The 6,912-nt window shown below is 37.0% G+C and overlaps 1 pseudogene; it reads left to right on the forward strand.

The window, feature by feature from the left end:
* The first annotated feature begins 1,627 nt into the window (after positions 1–1,627).
* Positions 1,628–6,690, forward strand: LOC132838496 (high choriolytic enzyme 1-like; annotated as a pseudogene).
* Positions 6,691–6,912: the final 222 nt, after the last annotated feature.

Here is a 6,912-nt window from a genome sequence, read left to right on the forward strand (position 1 = left end):
CATAGAATTAGCACTGGAGGGATGTACAATCCGACAAAGAAAAGAATGTAATGTGATAAATGTTCTTCTCTTTATTTTATCATTGGAAATGGCATGAATATTAATGCAGGTTCCTCAATTTATTTCAGGTACAACTTCTAAAAGTATTAACATTTTGCTTTGACAATAAACAATGACGTGACATGACATACAGCTACTGTAAGTACGGTGACCCATACTCAGAGTTCGTTTTCTGCATTTAACCCATCCAAAGTGCACACACACAGCAGTGAACACACACACACCGTGAACACACACCTGGAGCAGTGGGCAGCCATTTATGTTGCGCCACCCGGGGAGCAGTTGGGGGTTCGGTGCCTTGCTCAAGGGCACCTCAGTCATGGTATTGCCGGCCGGAGACTCAAACCCACAACCTTAGGGTTAGGAGTCAAACTCTCTAACCATTAGGCCACGACTTCCCCTAACTGAGATATGTAGAATTAAATCAGTTGCTGCTGACTGCATTGATCAACAAGTTTAAAAGCAAATATTTTGTGATACATACAGGATTTTAGGTATTAACGTAATTTATTTTGGAAATGACAGATAACAGTCATGCACAGTTACCAGATTACTACATCATGCTGGTGGAGAAAAACATTTCCTCACAAACAGTCCACAGTTGCTCCTGTTGGATGTCTGCCATTATGTTGTGCAGATTGCAACGTTTTATGTACAACTGCGCTTTTGCTCTGCTACTGCTTTCACACTATGCTCTTATGTCATGTGAATTCAGTGAAGATGGTCCACCAGGCCACACATATATAATCGTGAGACCTCCAAACTATATTGGCCAGTGTTGTCCATCATTTGTACATAAGAGTGACAAATTTCTAAAAAGAATAAAAATAAAAACATTTTGGTTAGTCCCAATCTCTCTGAAATTAACAAAAAGGCACTTAATGGTGTGTGTGTGTGTGTGTTCCTAAATACATGGGTTGCTTACCAAAAATATGATAGTCTCTGCAATCCGACCTCATTCACCTCAGTCATACCTCCTCAAATGAACTTCTGGGTCAAGTACATACAAAATTTTTAATTTTAGTTTGTGATGTTTATTATACATGTTTTACCTTGGTCAGAATTCTGAATATCAAAATTCCTTAAAAGGAGTTTGCACTAGATCAGGGTTTCTCAACTTCAGTGGCTTGCATGAAGAAAACTACAATAAAACATGATGGCCACCACTTGCAAGCGACGTTAACACATAACTACACGATCTTGCACAGTGTCACCACAAGAACCATTGAGTAACCTCTGTGATACTTGGTATGTGTGGCATAGTTTCACAATTCTAGGCAGATACTGTGAATACTGTAATAATGGCACTGAAATAAAAGAGACCCCTGACCTGACCCCATGACCAGACCCTGACCTGAGCCCATCCTACCAGCTGCCTTAATTGTCACCCCATAAGATTTTACCTAATGGAAGACATACAGCATGCCCTCCATGCAAACAGCACACCTGCCAATCTCTGCCTCAGAATGGTGCATTGGGTTCACCTCATTGAGCTCTGGACATCCCGGCATCACAAGGACGACGCAGCTGGAGAGAAACACCTTCTGGTGGCCATCCCTTGCTACTGATGGAAAGGAACACGTTGAGGCCTGCCCTGTCTGCATACAATCACACTCCACTACAGCTATCACCCCTACGATTGCCACAATGCCTATGGTCACACATTGCCATTGTCTTTGTGATAGACCTACATAATTCCCAAGGCAACAGCACCATCCTGATAATGGTGGACCGCTTCTCTAAAGCCTGTAAACTGATCCCATTGAAAGGCTTCCCCACATCTATGGGAACCACAGAGGCCATATTCACCCATGTCTTCAGGAACTTCAGCCTCCCAGAGGTACTATTTACCCCAGGGTATGAAAAGCTTTTTGTGAGAATATGGGCATAAACATAAGTCTCATGTCTGGCTATCACCCCCAGTCCAATGGCCAAGTCCAACATCTTAATCAGGAACTAGGCCACTTTCTATGGACATATTGTACCCAAGAACAGCAGACGTGGTATGGGTTTCTTCCCTTGGTGGAGTCTGCCCAGAACTGCCTCATCTGGATGTCCACGAGTCTGATTTCATTCCTGTGTGTTCTCGGATTACAACCCCCTCTCTTCTCCTTGTCGGGGAAGCCCTCCAACATGCTAGCAGTCAATAACTGGATCTGAAGAATCAAGAGAGTCCACATCTGAGTTTCATCTGAACAACCCCAAACAACCTGACCTAAGACCATGGGGCCACTTTAGGAGAAGTAGAGTACCAGGAAGTGCTGCTAGCAGAGGGGATTCTGTTACACTATCACCAGCAGGAAACTTCAACCAAGATTTATCACTTCCTGGGTCGCACGGAACACGTCCGGCGTCACACCTATGTATACCCCATGCATACAATGCCATGTCACGTAGTATTGTTTAGTCTTGCTTACATACTAAGCTTTACTAAACTGTTTCTCCAGTTTATGCACATTAGATTTGTGTTTTGAATTAGTCTGCATCGTAGACTGTTTACTGGTGGTTACCGATTGTTCTGCTTGTTCTACCGACCGACCCTGTCTCAGCCTACTGTTTTGGATTTGTTTGCTCAGGACTTTGTGTTAATAGAGTTCTGCTAATGGATTCTCCTCTGCCTCATGCTTTATTACAGAGTTTAGAAAATTACTCTGATGCTCATGTATTTATAAATTGCTCAAAAGCTACTGGTTACACAATTCCACAATATAACAGTTTATATAAAGGACATTATTTATAATCACACTCTCAGGTGTCACCCAGATGAGTATGGCTTCCCATTTGAGTCAGTGTTCATATTTCTGTAAAGCTGCAATATTGGCACTTACCACATTTTGCCATTTTATATTATTGTAACAGTGCACTGTCAGTCATGTAAACAAGAACATGAACTTCATTGAATTATCGAAAAAATTATTCAACATTACATGTCTGTGACTTGCAAATGTATGTGATCCTTTGCTTTCAGTAAGCTATTGTGCAGCAATAACTGTAAGTAAAGTTTACGGTAACTTTTGATCAGTCCTGCACAACGGCTAAGAAGAATTTTATTCCATTCCTCAGTACAGAAGAGCTTTAACACTCAGATTTTAGTGAGTGTCCTCACATGAACTGCTTGCTTCAGCTCTTCCACAAGTTTTCTTTTGGATTAAAGTCAGAACATTGACTTGGCCATTCTAAAACATTATCTCTGTATCTCATTAATCATTCTTTGGTAGACAGACTTTTTGCCTTGGTGTATGACCCATTTTTTCTTGAGATTCAGTTCATGGACAGATGTCTTGCCATTTTCATTTAGAGATCACTAAATGGCATAATTCTGAATTCATTGTTCCAATGATGCCAAACTGTCCTGGCCCAGATGCATAAATACAGACCCAAAGCATGATAATACCACCATCATGTTTCACAGAGGGTATAAGCATGTGATGCTGGAATTCAGTATTTTCCTTTCTCCAAAAATAATGCTTCTCATTTTAAAACAAAAAAAGGTTTATTTTGGTCTCAGATGGACTCTAATTTGACGTTGAAATTAAGTACTGAAGCCAGAGATTCACATACTTTTGCCTCTCACAGATATATAGTATTGAAACATTTTCCTGAATAGAAAAGTTACCAAGTATAAAATATTTGTCTGATCTGTTTGACTGGGTTCACTTTGTCTGCTGTTGAGACTTGTGTGAAAATCTGGTGATGTTTTGGATCATATTTTTGCAGAAATATAGGAATTTCTAAAAGGTTCACAAACATTCACTGTATATAGATGAAAACATGGTTCAAAACAAACAAACAAACAAACAAAAACAAAAAAATAGCAGAAAGACAGACATGTTGGATAGGGCAGAGAAATTGTTAAACTGGTTATTTCATTAGCATCATTTAGCACCATGGCTCCAGATTTTCTTTGTACAGTTGATTTCTGCAATTTCTATATGCAGTTGCCAAAAGTTTAATCTTTATATTTTAAGTCTTTCTTAAAATGAAATAAAATTCTTCTTCAAGTAAATTTCCAGACCATTCTACAAGGATCAATAATATACTTACTTACTGTATGAGTGTATTAAACTGCCCTTCATGAGCATTCTCCCCTCTCAGTGCTACTTCACTGAATCTGACTTTAATCATGATTTTGCTGAAAATCATCCTGTTCCTGCTCAGCATTGGGCTAGTTCACAGCCGTGCCATTAAGGTGAGCTAAAATAATTTTTACACATAAAATACATTATGACCAAATGAGTAATTTAAATAAAATCTAACAAGGATTATTTCAAGTGTCCATATTTGTACTAAATAAAAACATTAAATACATGTTAAATGTATATCAAACAGGCATTGGGTAATGAGACCTCTGGGAAGACTGGTAAGATTCAGACTCTTAATTAATTTATGTATCTATTATATGTAAACATTTTACAGCGATGCTCATTCTGTTTGCTAAACAGAGCTTTGCTAAATCCAGTTCAGTTAACAGTGTTGATGGGGATTTTTTTCTCTGTATCTGCTATAATCGAAAGTGCCAACAAAAATGCTGGTAAGATTGCTAGTAATGCATACATATATATATATATATATATATATATATATATATATATATATATATATATATATATATATATATATATATATATATATATATATATAAACACTAGAATTTCACTTAACATTCAACATCAGTTGTGTAACATAATTGTAGATTGTGTTTTCATCTGTGATTTTGTAAGATGATATAGTGAGTGATATTTGTGAGTGTTCATATGTTCATATGAGCATTTATAACCATTCTCATATACTCTGGATCATTTACAATAGTACTAGTTTTACAGGTCATGGGGTATATTTTAAACATGCAAAAATTGACATAGGAAATCTAGCTTTTAGTTTTTAGCCTTACGTTAATTTAGTAAAATAGTCTGCTATTTTTTAAGGTGCATACACTAAGAATCCCAGTGTACACAATTGTGTTTTATTGTACAGGAAAGGTGAAGGGTGGTATGATCATTACAAATAGTGGTCTACCCTGGGCTCAAGAATGCAGATCCATGTACTTCTCACCAGTGTAAGTGGCCCAGAAGCAGTGATGGGAAGTTTAAAGTTCCCTTCGTCATTTCTCCTCAGTACTGCGAGTTGTTGAATGAATTTTTACCTGATTTCAAACTAATATCTGTCAGAGCTCCATTATCTAGCTTTAACAATCTTCTTTTCAATCTGTTCTACAGCATGCTCTGATAGAAATATTATCAAGCGTGCAACGGAATCCTTCCAAAAGTCAACCTGTATCCAGTTTGTACCTCGGACCAATGAAGAACACTTCATTAATATACTCTCAGCCCAGGGGTATGTCAACAATCCTAATATCAATTAATATTTTTCAGAAACATAGTCAAACAATGAATGAATTCGATCACAATCAAATGCAATTAAAATCATAAGAATTTATTTTTTGCTGTACAGGTGCTACTCTTCAGTGGGTCGCAGGGGTGGTGGGCAGAATCTTTCCCTAGAATGCAATGGCTGTGTTTACCATCACGTCATCCAGCATGAGCTTCTGCATGCTCTGGCCTTTAATCATGAGCAGAGACATACTGACCATGACAATCATGTCAGAATCCTCTTACAGAATGTTATTAATAGTGAGCAGAGCAGCTATAGCTGACTTCCTGATTCTTATAAACAAAGATTTATAATAAAGAAATGATCTCAAACATATTTTAAACAGTCTAACAACAGATGTTTGTTTTATGCTTCAGTTTTTTAAAAGTTGGTTTTGTTGCACAAAATGATCATAAAGCATATCATACATAAATCAAAACATGGAATTCTGGTTTTCAAACACATGCTTACTATATACTATGGACACCTCCATGTTGAAACGGTATAATGGAATTACAACCAAGAGAAATTTTGAGTTTAAGTAGTTTTTCTGATGTCCTTAAAACTGTCTCATGTAGGAAACCTTACCTACTGTTACAAAGTGCTGATACTTCCAGAAATATTTTTTGAGCACCTCCTAACAAACAACTTCACCATCTCGACAATTCTATTTTGCTTTTTTATTAAAGAATGTTATAAAAAAAATCTATTTATTACTAGAATTATTTCCTGTGTAAGCTGTTACTATAGAAATTCTACAAAAATGACTCTGTATCTTATGTAGCAACAATTCAACTTTTCTGTGCTATAAAGTGTGCTAGCTAATATTGTATAAAATAGTTAATGTTTTGTTTGTAAACTATGATTCCTTGTATGGTTTGCACCTATTAATATGTAGTAGGATGAAATGAAATTATAGTAAAACATGTGAGTGAGAGATGTGATACATATATATTTACAGACGAAGTGCACAATTTCGATATAGTCAACACCAAAAATCTGAACGCTCCATATGATTACAATTCAGTCATGCAGTACGAGAGGTAATGCATTATACACTTTTTTATGTTGTATTCCAGATTTTATTGTCAGAAAAGCACAATTATAATTGCAATTACACTGTGTCGGACCAGGTATGCTTTCACCAAGAAGGGGATGGAGACCATCGTCCCTATACCAGACAATAACGTTTCCATTGGACGTGCCACTGAAATGAGCCGCAATGACATTCTACGTGTTAACAGACTCTACTGCAGTTAAATGAGACACTCTTAACATTACAAGTGTATTTCAAATGCTTTCCCAAACCGCTTGCAGAAAAACAAAAAAGCTTTTTGATTTAATCAATTATAATTATAAATTTACTCTCACTCTCACTCACTCATTTTCTACCGCTTATCCGAACTACCTCTCGGGCTCTCAAATTTAACAACTTGGAATTTGTTTTTTATATTTCACGTGCAGTCAATTAAAAAAATATAC

Source organism: Tachysurus vachellii, chromosome 23, assembly GCF_030014155.1.
Source record: "Tachysurus vachellii isolate PV-2020 chromosome 23, HZAU_Pvac_v1, whole genome shotgun sequence".
NCBI lineage: Eukaryota > Metazoa > Chordata > Actinopteri > Siluriformes > Bagridae > Tachysurus > Tachysurus vachellii.